Below are 15,352 nucleotides of genomic sequence, written 5' to 3'. Positions count from 1 at the left end.
TCCTTCTCAGAGATGTTTCTGGCTTCAGTTTTGAGTATCTGCCTATTGCAATAGTCTCCCTTAACGAAATGTTGCTTTGCAGACTCACCATTTTGCCTTGATACCAGAAGAATTTGTAAGACACTTTGATTCCTAGAGTTACATTGACTTTTCTCTAAGTTGAAGTATAGTAGGTTTACTATATTATTTATATTAGTTTCAGGTGTACAGCATAGTGATTCAGTATTTTTCCAGATTATACACCATTAAAAGTTATTACAAGGGCTTCTCTGGTGGCGCAGTGGTTGAGAGTCCGCCTGCCAATGCAGGGGACGCGGGTTCGTGCCCCGGTCCGGGAAGATCCCACATGCCGCGGAGTGGCTGGGCCCGTGAGCCATGGCTGCTGAGCCTGTGCGTCCGGAGCCTGTGCTCTGCAACGGGAGAGGCCACAACAGTGAGAGGCCCGCGTACCGTTAAAAAAAAAAAAAAAAAGTTATTACAGGATAATGGCTCTAATTCCCTGTGCTATACAACATATTCTTGCTCCTTACCATTTTATACATAGTAGTTTGTATCTCTTAATCCCATTCCCCTAATTTGCCCCTCTCCACTTCCTTCTCCCCTTTGCTAACCACTAGTTTGTTTTCTATGTCTGTGAGTCTGTTTCCATTTTGCATATACATTCATTTGTATTATTTTTTAGATTCCACACATAAGTGATATCAAATAGTATGTCTTTCTCTGTCTGAGTTATTTCACTTAGCATAATACCCTCCAAGTCCATCCATATTGAAAATGGCAATATTTCATTCTTTTTTATGGCTGAGTAATATTCCATTGTATACATATATACATAGCACATCTTCTTAATCCAATAGTCTATTGATGGGCATTTGGTTTGCTTCCATATCTTGGCTATTGTAAATAGTGCTGCTATGAACATTGAGGTGCATATATCTTTTCAAATTAGTGTTTTTGTATATTTTCTGGATCATATGGTAGTTCTATTTTTAGGTTTTTTTTTTTTTTTTTTTGGCTGCACCATGTGGCTTATGGGATCCTAGTTCCCCAACCATGGATTGAACCTGGGCCCCAGCAATGAAAGTGCTGAGTCCTAACCACTGGACTGCCAGGGAATTCCCTATTTTTAGTTTTTTGAGGAACCTCCATACTGTTTTCCATAGAGGCTGCACCAATTTCATTCCTAGCAGGTACAAGGGTTTCCTTTTCTCCATATACTCACCAACATTTGTTATTTGTAGACTTTTTGACAGGTGTGAAGTATTACCTCATTGTTGTTTTGAATTGCATTTCTCTAATAATTAGTGGGTTGAGCATCTTTTCATGTGCTTCCTGACCATCTGTCTGTCTTCCTTGGAAAAATATTTATTCAGTTCTTCTGCTCACTTTTTGACTGTGTTGTTTGGTTTTTTGTTATTGAGTAGTATGAGCTGTTTATGTATTTTGAATATTAACACTTTATCAGTCATATCATTTGCAAATATTTTCTCCCATTCCATAGGTTGTCTTTTTGTTATGTCCATGGTTCCCTTTGCTGTTGCAAAAGCTTTTAAATTTAATTAGGTCCCATTTGTTTATTTTTGCTTTTATTTCTTTTGCCTTAGGAGACAGATCCTCCATTGATTCTTGGATTGTAATTTTGCTGCTAGTGATTTCTACATTAACTAGTATGTTTATATATATAGTAGGTTTTTGGAATCCCCTAGTGCAATCCCTAGCTATTCTGAGCAAATCCAGGTCAATATATCTGCTAGTATGGCATACTATAAAAGTATTTAAAGTATAATGTTTCCTCTGAACACTGCTTTAGCAATATCACATATGTTTTGATATGTAATGTTTTCATTATCACTATTTTCTAAATAGTTGTAATTCTATGTGGATTTTTCCCTTGGGTTCAAGAACTGTTTAACCTAAGATATTTTACTTCCAGATGGGTAGAAGATTTTGTTTTCTTGTTACACCTTCTAGTTTTATTGCATCGCTACTAGAGAAAGCTGTCTGTACTGTTTTATCTTTTTTAGAATTTATTGAGGTTTCCTTTTTAATTGGGAATATAAATAGGAGGTATATTCTCTATTTTCAGAATCACAGAATTTGATATCTATAAATTAATTTTACCTTATTAATTATGTTATTTAAGCCCACTATATCCTTCTTTTTTTTTTAATGTGCTTCATCTGTCATGGACTGAGGGGATGAATTAAAGTATCCTGCCACTAATGTGCTTCTGTTCACTTCTCTGTGTAGACCTTAACTTTTACTTTAAGGGCTGTGTTTAAATTGATGCCATGTTATCTGTACATAGATATCTGTAAACGCTCTCTCTCTAAATTGGGCCCTTTAGCATATGAAGTGCCCTTCTTCTTATTTAATGCTTTTTGTCCCAAACTCAGTCATATTTGAAATGAAGATCATGACCACTTTTTTTTGCATTAGCCTATTCAGGTTTGCCCACTTATCATTTTTTTTTTCATTTCCTATTCTTTTGATGGTTTTAAGTTTCTCATTCTTTACAGTGTTAAATTATTTTTGTTTTGTATCCAATTTGACTTTTCCCCTTTTACTGGGTGAGTTTAACTCATTTATAATTATCATAATTATTGATATGAAAGATATATTTAGTCATGGTTATGTTGTGTTATTTTGTGTTATGATTCATGTTTTCAAGGTTAAAAAGTAATTTCTTGTGTAAGATTTTGCATGGTTTTATGTGCAGTCCTCTGATGATTATGAATGTTTGTATTTTTATGTAATGTATAATCTTCTTTCTTTAGACATTATAAATGCCCTATTCTGAATAATAATTAAATTAGTAGCTTTCCTCTTCCTTCTCCCCTTTCTCTCCACAACTTCCCAATTTTAATTAATTATATTATCTTTCTTAATATTATCTTTCTGTTTAATAACAATTATCCCCACATTTGTTTTAGTTTTAGTCTTATTTATCTGCAGTCCTTATGCTATCTACCTTATTCTTTCTAGTCATCCCTTTGATAAAACATGTCCACTGGCAGATTATTCAAATGAGTTCATGGAAACAATACCCCTAAAATCTTGTGTTTTCAAAATTGTTTGCCTTTATACCTAAGCAACAGTTTGACTGGGTATAGAATTCCTGGGCCACACCTCTTTCCTTGAGGATTTTGTCTGTATTGCTATATCTACAATGTCTTCTAGGAGTGAATGTTGTGATCAAATACAAAGTCAGCCTAAGTTTTCCTAATTATAAGTAACTTATTTTCTTTAACTTTCAAAGAATACTTTATTTTTGAAATCTAATAATGTTATGAGGACATATATTGGTGTTGACCATGTGGAATCATTTTTTAAATTAATATGTGTCCTTGTACATTTTCAGACTCAAGTCTCCTTTCATTTCTGCAGTTTTTTCTTGAATTATATTTTTCCTATTCCATTATTTTTTTCTTCTTTGCTTTCAGGATCTGGATTTATGTTTCTCATCATTTCTGGAAAGTTCACAGCCATTATCTCTTTATATATTACCTCTATTCCTTTCTCATTTTTCTTTCTATTTGGAACTCTATCAATTGTTAGATCATATCATTCTATCTTCCATGTCCTTTAATCTTTCTTTCATATTTTCCTTTTTTGTTGTTGTTGTTTCTCTTTCCTGAAGTTCTTCAGATATATCTTTTGGTTCACAAATTCTCATTTGAGTTATCTAATCTAGTTAATCTCTCCACTGAGGGTTTTTTTTTTTTTTTTGCTGCCAACAATTATATTTTTTATTTCTGATTTCTTTGGATTGTTTCCAAAACATTTCTGTTCATTCCTGAGTGGATTTTTTTGTTTGTTTGTCTGTTTTTTTGTGGTACACAGGCCTCTCACTGTTGTGGCCTCTCCCATTGCAGAGCACAGCCTCTGGACGCGCAGGCTCAGAGGCCATGGCTCACGGGCCCAGCCACCCCACAGCATGTGGGATCCTCCCGGACCGGGGCACAAACTCGCATCCCCTGCATCAGCAGGTGGACTCTCAACCACTGCGCCACCAGTGAGGCCCCATTCCTGAGTGTTTTTAGCTGAATGTTCACTTTTCAAATTGCATGCTTTATTTAACACACTTCCCATATATGTGTTTTATGTTATATGTATGTAATTATAACTCCAATACTTGAAATCTTTGGGAAATTTAAATCTGCTGTTTCTTGTTTCTGCTGATTCTCACTCATGGTTATTGCCTTCTTGTGTGTTTGGTAGTCCTGTTTGTGAGTTCATTGCTTGATCATAATATGTGGGAGTCTCTGAACCAAACTTGGATAGCTCTCCTTCAGACAAGGTTTGTTTCTGTTTCTGTCAGTAACCAGGACCACTCAATCCTTCTTGGAGTTTGGGCTTAGAGTGTTCCAGGTTCAGTTTGTCCATACAGCTGCCATTCCAAGATTTGGTACCCACTACAATTGTATTGCTATAGGAATACTTCCTTAGGCCAACACTGTACTGTCTGGCTTCCTGCCCACCCAGGCAGCTTCCTGCTACTCTGGCTCTCTACTGTTTTTCAAGCCATCAGGAATTTGGATTATGACCCAGCATTCTGCGTGTGAGTCTGTTTGACTTTGACTTCTCCCCAGCCAATGGAGGTAGGCCATTACAGGGATGTTTGCAATGTAAAGTCTCTCTTCTCCCTGACTGTCACAGATGCAGACTGTTTTCTGCAAAAACAACTTGTCCGTGTGATACGTATGTTGCTACACTTTCTCTGCTTCTTGGAACTGTATGGGGTCTAGAGAAGCTCCTCCAAACAGCCTGTGAATCTCATTCCTACCTCTGAAATGAAAGATTTAGGCTCTAACAAGAAATTTAAGTTATGTCCTTAACCTTTACGCAGTATATTTAGCTACTTAATCCTAACCCTGACCCATATCAAATCCCAAACCCTAAATCTAACAAGATCTTTCTAAAATATGCACTCTTAACATCCTCCCATACTCAGCCCTTCTACTTTTTGTAATTTAGGGATTTGTCTCATAATTTCTTCTGCTCAGTCTGCTTGTCACTTCTGAGTGATACTCCCCCAAAAAGGAAAAATTCTAACTATACTGCTGTCTTCAAATCTTAAGTCCCACTATATCTTTTGTGATAATTTCATTTTTGAAGGTACAAGATGCACTTTAAAAACTGTGTTTGGCAGTTTGTCTCCACTAACATTCAACTACTAGGTGCAACTCATCGTGGTTTAAATTATTTTCACAAGACTTTAACTTTTCGTGTGGTTACTGTTGTGTGGACTTCAGTGTTTAAAAAAAAATGTTATCAAGGATTTTGAAAGTGTTTTACTAGAGCAAAAACATAATGATAAAAATAGTAATGTAAACATTAAAGTTCAGAATGTCATAAATGTAAAAAAATGGACAGTACTTCCATTTTTAGGTAAACCAAGAGGCAAATATGATAATTTCATAGAAACAAGTGAAAAAGAAAAAATATAAACACAAGTATGAGAGTGGATATCTAAAAACTCACAATCCAGCTACTTTTTTTTCTCACTGTGTTATCTTCTGAGAAACTTGGTCAAGTTTCGGCATGAAGTTAATGCTTTCATTTCAATTTCTAACAAAACACTGTGGCTTCTGGTAACCCAATTAAATTTTTCATTACTAAAACAAAAAATATGGTACAAAATTAAATAATTCTTTTGCTAAAGTCAGAAAGAGGCCAAAACTGCAGATATTTTATACAAAGTTGCACTCCTTATACACTAAAATAGGCAGTTCTTACTGTTCTTGAAAGGTTTGTAAAAATCAGCTGCAAAGTTATTGAAAATACACTCAGAGCAAAACAAGCTATTGGCAAAATGCTATTGTCGTATTATTCATCATTGTGTAATGTCAATGCCATACAACGTGAAAGAGGAATTATGGCCCTGTGTATATGCTACCAAGTATTGTTTAGAGCTGGATGAAGCCACTAACCACTAGAAAATGAATCAGTTCGTGGCATATATGTGGTGTATGAAGGAGAAGTGCTAAAGTAATTTTTGTTCTGCTCATTACTAAAATCCATTGCTTCAGGAGAAAATATTTTTATTTAGATTATCAGTATTTTGTAAGCTATAACATAGACTGGAGGAGTATGCTGGATTCAGTTCTGATGCTACACCAGCTAAATACATGTAACAATGCAAGGTGCACTTTAATGCCAATACATGCATTGCTTTATAAAGAAGAACAGGTGGTCGATAATATGCCTCCAGATCTTATTTAAAAGAAACTGTAAAAAACATGAATAAACCAAAGGTTGGCCACTTGTCCAACTCCCCAGTGTGTTGTGTAAAGCCAATCAGGCTTTTATCTGCATCACCAATGAAATATCCCTTATCAAAGTCGCCAAACATTTTTATCTTGTCAAATCTAATGATTTAAGTCTCTGTCCAAATCATAGTTAATCTCTTAGCAATATTTGATCATTCTTTTTTCTTTGAAACATTTTTCTCTCTATGCCACATTTTTTTCTCTAAGCCACAGTCTCCAAAATTCTTCATCACTGGCTGTTCCTTGTTAGTCTCCTTTTGTCTATATTCTTTCTCTATGTAATCTCAACCAGTCCCATGGCTTTATGACAACAATATGGTATAGATTCCTATAGCCCTGCTTCCCTCACTAAACTCCAGATTCATTTATTCAATTGTTTGTCTTTTTTTTTTTAAGTGCTTTTATTTATTTACTTATTTGGCTGCATCATGCGGCATGCAGGATCTTAGTTCCCAGACCAGAGATCGAACCCATGCCCCCCTGCAGTGGAAGCACGGAGTCTTAACCACTGGACGGCCAGGGAAGTCTCTCCAATTGCTTTTTTGACTTCTCTGCTTGGGTATTGAAAAAGCTACTCAAAATTAACATATCCTAAAGATAATTTTGTTTCTTCCCCCCAAACCTTGCTCTTTCTGCATTCATTGCTGTCTCAGTTATGGCACCACCATCCACCCTTTTGCTTCAGCCAAAAACCCATGAGACATTCCAAATGGTGTTCCTGATTTGTCTGTTGTTCCACTACAACTTGCTCTCCACATACAGTATCCAAAGTGATTATTTCTTATTTATACTTTTAAATCTATGAAATATAGTCTACATACAGAGAGTATATACAATACGTTATAAAGTGAATGTCCATGTATCTACACACAGCTTTAGAAATTGAACACTATATTCAAAAGAATTATGTTAAACTCTCTACCTCACACTATATACAAAAATTAACTTAAGATGTACCAAAGATCTGAATGTATGAGCTAAAGCTGTAAAACTCTTTGAAGAAAATATAGGGATAAATCTTTGTGTCTGTGGATTAAAATATGACACCCAAAGTATAAGCAACCAAAGGAAAAATATATATAAATTGAGCTTCATCATAATTAAAAACTTTTGTGCTTCATAGAAATGGAACTTCTGTGTTTCATAAGGCTACTTCCTACTCATATCTCTTCCCTCCTGTTGAAATAACCACAGTACTTATTTATTTGTGTTTTGGATCATTCTGTTGCTTTACTTTAGTTTTACTATATATATATATATGTACAATATAGTTTAGTTTTATCAATCTTGAAATTATATAAATGGAATCCAACTGTATATGTTCTTTTGTGACTTGCTTCTTTTTTCTCAATATTATGTTCATAAGCTCCATCCATCCTGATGGATATAGCTGTAGCTCTGTATAAAATTTTATAATATAACATACCATAATTAATACCATTAGATTATACTAGTTATGGACTTTGGGATGTTTTCAGTTATTAACAGTGCTACAATGAACATTCTGATACATGTCTCCTGGTACTTATGTGCAAGTTTCTCTAAGATCTTTATCTATGAGACTGTAGATATTGGACTGTCTAATAAACATGAAGGTATGCATCCTCATTTTTCCAAAATAGTTACACCAATTTAATACTCTGACAACTAGTAGAGGGTGAGTTTGCATTGATATTGTCAATGTTTTGGTAATGTCACATTTTTTCCCACTTTTACCAAGCTAGTGGCTTATACAGTTATGTTATTGCAGTTGTTTTTTTTTGGGCGGGGGGTGGCTAGTAAAGAGCTGGCCTTTATTTGCCTCAGAGATCTCCAGGCATAAGTCTCCTCACATAAATTAGGTCTGAACCATTGGACCAAAGGTTAAGGTAAAAGGGGGCTTATAATTAGACACAGAATGGGCCAAGCTTCCGGGTAACTGAATGTGCAGGTTTCTGAGAGAAGCAGTCTCCAAACTAACCAGAAATGACTAGCAAGTCTTCTCTTGTTTGGTGTGTTTGCCTTATTATTTCTCTCTTCCTTTGTTATAGACAATCAGTAGCTTAATGCACAGGGAGAATTGCAGGCCTGTAAGCTTTGTATGCTTTTATGACGGAGGCCAGCCCTCTACTGGGAGTATATTTGAGCTGATTCCAGAGCAATTAGCTGAATGGAGCATATTTGATTGTTATAATGAGTAGAGCAGAACTATCCAGAAAACTGTCCTTTACATCACATCTCCCCCTTTGGAGTTTTCTCAGTGTTAGTGGAGGTCGTTGTCTTTGAGACTCAACTTCTTGAAACCTTGAAGAGCATACATCCCACCCCGGATTTGATGGACTCTTCTCCTTTACCCTGCTCCAGAATCGAGCTCCAGGCCCTGGGCAAGATCTCAGAAGGAGAGGAGCTGACCGTGTCCTATATCGACTTCCTTAACGTCAGCTAAGAGTGCAAGAAGCAGCTGAAGAAGCAGTACTACTTTGACTGCACGTGTGAGCACTGCCAGAAAGGGCTGAAGGACAACCTCTTCCTGGGTGTGAAAGACGACCCAAAGGTACAGGCAGCCCCACTACTGGAGTGCTTCTGGGCATCTTCCCCAAGAGCCAGGCAAGGGCAGATTCCACAGCTAACCAAGCTACCGCTGCCCTTATGGGTGGTGGACAGAGCACTGCAGATGGGTCCCAGCTAGCATCCTGGTACCACTGCTTGCCAGGTGTTTGAGTTTGGGGAAGTTACTCTGTTTTCTCATTTGTAGAATAGGAGTGATGGCCCCCACTACAAGGGGTTGTTATGAGGATTAAACAAGATGATATATGTGAAAGGAGTGGCATAGAGAGTAGACACTCAGTAAATTTAAGTTCCTCTTCTTGCCCCTTTGCAGGTTAAGTGATGCTGAGAATTTCATATAGAGAGACAAGATGGGCAAAGAGATTTGTTGTCTGGTTATCACAAAGATATTCCTAGTCCCATGGAAATTGGCAATGTGGAGATGGGGCAATGTTTAGATTGCTTAGTATGCTTAACTTGCCTAATTGATGGTGAGACCACTGAGCATTGGAAGTCTTACCAAGGGGGATGTCAGGAGCTCTGCTGAGTTGGGAGATAGCTAGGCTGCCAGGTGTCAGAGTAGCCGATTAAAGCAGCAAGCCTTTAATCACTTCCTATGATGGTAAAGAAGGAGACTGAGACTACAGCAGGTGCCAACTCCCCCTGGTCCATTTTTCCCCCATGGGAAGGCACACAGGTGGAGGGTCAGATGGATCAGCACAGATGTGAGGGTCGGCTCACTGCTGAGGGACCCAGAACAAAAGGCTCCAGCAGTTTTAGGGACCCTGAGGAGCATGTGTTGGGGAGGAAGGTGGGGGAAGGGTGAGGAGTGGAAAAGTACTGGGTACAGAGTCAGAGTGGGGAAAAGTGCCTTCAAATCTCCCCCAACCCTCCCTTCACAATAAGCAGGTCTTAGTAGAGCCTCCTGAAAAAGACCTCAAGACCTCAGATAATCAACTATATTTCAATTAAAAAAAAAAAGAGAGAGAAAGAGAGAGAGACTTAGGAATGAAAGCAACCTGGGCCAGGAATGCAAATATGCGAAGAGCGTGACCTGCCAGGGGGACCTGAGTCCTTGGCTGCATCTCCCTTCACAGACTGTCATGCACTGGCCCTGCACCAAATCCCTTGTGGGGAGGGCAGCTTTCCCCCAACCCATGAGGCCTGCCAGGTAGAGCCTTTGTAATTGCCTATGGTCGGGTCTGAAAAATCACACATAGGTTTTTAACCGGGAGCCATTTTCCTTGGGGAGGCTAACCCTGCACTTCTATATAATTCACAGTTCACCAGAGGATTTAAGATACAAATATACTTCTGAATTAACTTCTGCATCCTAAGTGTGAGCAGAAACTTTTCTCTGGTTAGAGCAAAGGCTACAAGCAAGCCCTTTTTTTTTTTTTTAACACCTTTATTGGCGTATAATTGCTTTACAATGGTGTGTTAGTTTCTGCTGTATAACAAAGTAAGTCAGCTATACACATACATATATCCTCATATCCCTTCCCTCTTGCGTCACCCTCCCACCCTCCTTATCCCACCCCTCTAGGTGGTCACAAAGCACCAAGCTGATCTCCCTGTGCCATGCAGCTGCTTCCCACTAGCTATCTATTTTACATTTGGTAATGTATATATGTCAGTGCTACTCTCTCAGTTCTTCCAAGCTTAGCCTTCCCCCCTCCATGTGTCCTCAACTCCATTCTCTATGTCTGTGTCTTTATTGCTGTCCTACCCCTAGGTTCATCAGAACCATTTTTTTTTTTTTTTAGATTCCATATATATGTGTTAGCATACGGCATTTGTTTTTCTCTTTCTGACTTCACTCTATATGACAGACTCTAGGTCCATCCACCTCACTACAAATAACTCAATTTCGTTTCTTTTCATGGCTGAGTAATATTCCATTGTAGGGCTTCCCTGGTGGCGCAGTGGTTGAGAGTCCGCCTGCCGATGCAGGGGACACGGGTTCGTGCCGTGGTCCAGGAAGATCCCACATGCCATGGAGCGGCTGGGCCCATGAGCCACGGCCGCTAAGCCTGAGCGTCTGGAGCCTGTGTTCCGCAACGGGAGTGGCCACAACAGTGAGAGGCCCAAGTAATGCAAAAAAAAAAAAAAAAAAAAGAAAAAAAAAGAAATTCCATTGTATATATGTGCCAAATCTTCTTTATCCATTCATCTGTCAACGGACACTTAGGTTTATTCCATGTCCTGTTATTGTAAATAGTGCTGCAGTGAACATTGTGGTACATGACTCGTTTTCAATTATGTTTTTTCAGGGTATATGCCCAGTAGTGAGATTGCTGGGTTGTATGGTAGTTCTATTTTTAGTTTTTTAAGGAACCTCCATACTGTTCTCCATAGTGGCTGTATCAATTTACATTCCCACCAACAGTGCAAGAGGGTTCGCTTTTCTCCACACCCTCTCCAGCATTTATTGTTTGTAGATTTTTTGATGAAGGTCATTCAGACTGGTGTGAGGTGATACCTCATTGTAGTTTTGATTTGCATTTCTCTAACGATTAGTGATGTTGAGCATCCTTCATGTGTTTGTTGGCAATCTGTATAACTTCTTTGGAGAAATGTCTATTTAGATCTTCTGCCCATTTTTGGACTGGGTTGTTTGTTTTTTTGATATTGAGCTGCATGAGCTGCTTGTATGTTTTGGAGATTAATCCTTTGTCCATTGTTTCATTTGCAAATATTTTCTCCCATTTTGAGCATTGTCTTTTCATCTTGTTTATGGTTTCCTTTGCTGTGCAAAAGCTTTTAAGTTTCATTAGGTCCCATTTGTTTATTTTGTTTGTTTGTTTGTTTGTTTGTTTAGCGGTATGTGGGCCTCTCACTGTTGTGGCCTCTCCCGTTGCGGAGCACAGGCTCTGGACACGCAGGCCCTGTGGCAATGGCTCACGGCCCCAGCCGCTCCGCGGCATGTGGGATCCTCCCGGACCGGGCACGAACCCGTGTCCCCTGCATCGGCAGGTGGACTCTCAACCACTGCACCACCAGGGAAGCCCTATTTTTGTTTTTATTCCCATTTCTCTAGGAGGTGGGTCAAAAGGATCTTGCTGTGATTTATGCCAAAGAGTGTTCTTCCTATGTTTTCCTCTAAGAGTTTTATAGTGTCTGGCCTCACATTTAGGTCCTTAATCCATTTTGAGTTTATTTTTGTGTATGGTGTTAGGGAGTGTTCTAATACCATTCTTTTACATGTAGCTGTCCAGTTTTCCCAGCACCGCTTATTGAAGAGGCTGTCTTTTCTCCACTGTATGCTCTTGCCTCCTTTATCAAAGATAAGATGACCATAGGTGTGTGGGTTTATCTCTGGGCTCTCTATCCTGTTCCATTGGTCTATAGTTCTGTTTCTGTGCCAGTACCATCCTGTCTTGATTACTGTAGCTTTGTAGCATAGTCTAAAGTCCAGGAGCCTGATTGCTCCAGCTCCGTTTTTCTTTCTTCAGATTGTTTTGGCTATTCGAGGTCTTTTGTGTTTCCATACAAATTGTGCAATATTTTCTTCTAGTTCTGTGAAAAATGCCATTGGTAGTTTGATAGGGATTGCATTGAATCTGTAGATTGCTTTGGGTAGAATAGTCTTTTTCACAATGTTTTTTCTTCCAGTCCAAGAACATGGTATTCTTCTAGTCCAAGAACAAGCATCTGTTTGTTTCATCTTTAATTTCTTTCATCAGTGTCTTATAGTTTTCTGCTTACAGGTCTTTTGTCTCCTTAGGTAGGTTTATTCCTAGGTATTTTATTCTTTTTGTTGCGGTGGTAAATGGGAGTGTTTCCTTAATTTCTCTTACAGATTTTTCATCATTAGTGTATAGGAATGCAAGAGGTTTCTCTACATTAATTTTGTATTCTGCTACTATACCAGATTCATTGATTAGCTCTAGTAGTTTTCTGGTAGCCTCTTTAGGATTCTCTATGAATAGTATCATGTCATCTGTAAACAGTGACAGTTTTACTTCTTTTCCAATTTTGATTCCTTTTACTTCTTTTTCTTCTGTGATTGCTGTGGCTAAAACTTCCAAAACAATGTTGAATAATAGTGGTGAGAGTGGGCAACCTTGTCTTGTTTCTGATCCTAGAGGAAATGGTTTCAGTTTTTCACCATTGAGAACAATGTTGGCTGTGGGTTTGTCATATATGGCCTTTATTATGTTGAGGTAAGTGCCCTCTATGCCTACTTTCTGGAGAGTTTTTATCATGAATCGGTGTTGAATTTTGTCGAAAGCTTTTCCTCCATCTACTGAGATTACCATATGGTTCTTATCCTTCAATTTGTTAATATGGTGTATCACATTGATTGACGTGCATATATGGAAGAATCCTTGCATTCCTGGGATAAACCCCACTTGATCATGGTGTATGATTCTTTTAAGGTGCTGTTTGATTCTGTTTGTTTGTATTTTGTTTAGGATTTTTGCATCTATGTTCATCAGACATATTGGCCTGCAGTTTTCTTTTTTGTGACATCTTTGTCTGGTTTTGGTATCAGTGTGATGGTGGCCTCATAGAATGAGTTTGAGAGTGTTCCTCCCTCTGCTATATTTTGGAAAAGTGTGAGAAGGATAGGTGTTAGCTCTTCTCTAAATATTTGATAGAATTCGCTTGTGAAGCCATCTGGTCCTGGGCTTTTATTTGTTGGAAGATTTTTAACCACAGTTTCAATTTCAGTGCTTGTGATTGGTCTGTTTATGTTTTCTACTTCTTCCTGGTTCAGTCTTGGAAGGTTGTGCTTTTCTAAGAATTTGTGCATTTCTTCCAGGTTGTCCATTTTATTGGCATAGAGTTGCTTGTAGTAATCTCTCATGATCCTTTGTATTTCTGCTGTGTCAGTTGTTACTTCTCCTTTTTCCTTTACGATTCTATTGATTTGAGTCTTCTCCCTTTTTTTCTTGGTGAGTCTGCCTAATGGTTTTTCAATTTTGTTTATCTTCTCAAAGAACAATCGTTTAGTTTTATTGATCTTTGCTATTGTTTCCTTCATTTCTTTTTCATTTCTTTCTGATCTGATCTTTATGATTTCTTTCCTTTTGCTAACTTTGGGGTTTGCTTTAGGTGTAAGGTTAGGTTGTTTATTTGAGATGTTTCTTGTTTCTTGAGGTAGGATTGTATTGCTATAAACTTCCCTCTTAGAAATGCTTTTGCTGCATCCCATAGGTTTTGGTTCATCATGTTTTCACTGTCATTTGTTTCTAGGTATTTTTTGGTTTCCTCTTTGATTTCTTCAGTCATCTCCTGTTTTTTTAGTAGTATATTGTTTAGCCTCCATGTGTTTGTACTTTTTACATTTTTTCCTGTAATTAATATCTAGTCTCATAGCATTGTGGTCAGAAAAGATACTTGATATGATTTCAAGTTTCTTAAACTTACCAAGGCTTGATTTGTGACCCATGATATGATCTATCCTGCAGAATGTTCCATGAACACTTGAGAAGAAAGTGTATTCTGTTGTTTTTTGATGGAAAGTCCTATAAATATCAATTAAGTCCATCTTGTTTAATGTGTCGTTTAAAGCTTGTGCTTCCTTATTTATTTTCATTTTGGATGATCTGTCCATTGGTGAAAGTTGGGTGTTAACATCCCCTACTATGATTATGTTACTGTCGATTTCCCCTTATCTGGCTGTTAGCAATTGCCTTATGTATTGAGGTGCTCCTATGTTGGGTGCATAAATATTTCCAATTGTTATATCTTATTCTTGGATTGATCCCTTGATCATTATTAGTGTCCTTCTTTATCTCTTGTAATAGTCTTTATTTTAAAGTCTATTTAGTCTGATATGAGAATTGCTACTCCAGCTTTTTTAAAATTTCTATTTGCATGGAGTATCTTTTTCCATCCCCTCACTATCAGTCTGTATGTGTCTCTAGGTCTGAAGTGGGTCTCTTGTAGACAGCATATATATGGGTCTTGTTTTATTTATTTATTTATTTTTGGCTCTGTTTGGTGTTTGTTGCTGTGTGTGGGCTTTCTCTAGTTGCAGCGAGTGGCGGCTACTCTTCGTTGTGGTGTGTGGGCTTCTCATTGTGGTGGCTTCTGTTGCTGTGGAGCACAGGCTCTAGGCCTGCAGGGTTCACTAGTTGTGGCACACGGGCTTAGCTGCTCCACAGCATGTGGGATCTTCCCGGACCAGGGCCGAACCTGTGTCCCCTGTGTTTGCAGGCAGTCTCTTAACCACTGTGCCACCAGGGAGTCCCCATGTCTTGTTTTTGTATCCATTCAGCCAGTCTATGTCTTTTGGTTGGAACATTTAATCCATTTACATTTAAGGTAATTATTGATATGTATGTTCCTATGACGATTTTCTTAATTGTTTTGGGTTTGTTTTTGTAGGTCTTTTCCTTCTCTTGTATTTCCTGCCTAGAGAAGTTCCTCTAGCATTTGTTGTAAAGCTGGTTTGGTGGTGCTGAATTCTCTTAACTTTTGCTTGTCTGTAAAGGTTTTAATTTCTCTGTGGAATTTGAATGAGATCCTTACTGGGTAGAGCAATCTTGGTTGTAGGTTTTTCCCTTTCATCACTTTAAATTTGCCCAGCCACTCTCTTCTGG

The sequence above is a fragment of the Delphinapterus leucas genome, chromosome 11 (genome assembly GCF_059928025.1).
Source record: "Delphinapterus leucas isolate spDelLeu-1000000601 "Yukka" chromosome 11, BTC_Dleu_Yukka2, whole genome shotgun sequence".
NCBI lineage: Eukaryota > Metazoa > Chordata > Mammalia > Artiodactyla > Monodontidae > Delphinapterus > Delphinapterus leucas.
This window is presented reverse-complemented; position numbering follows the sequence as displayed.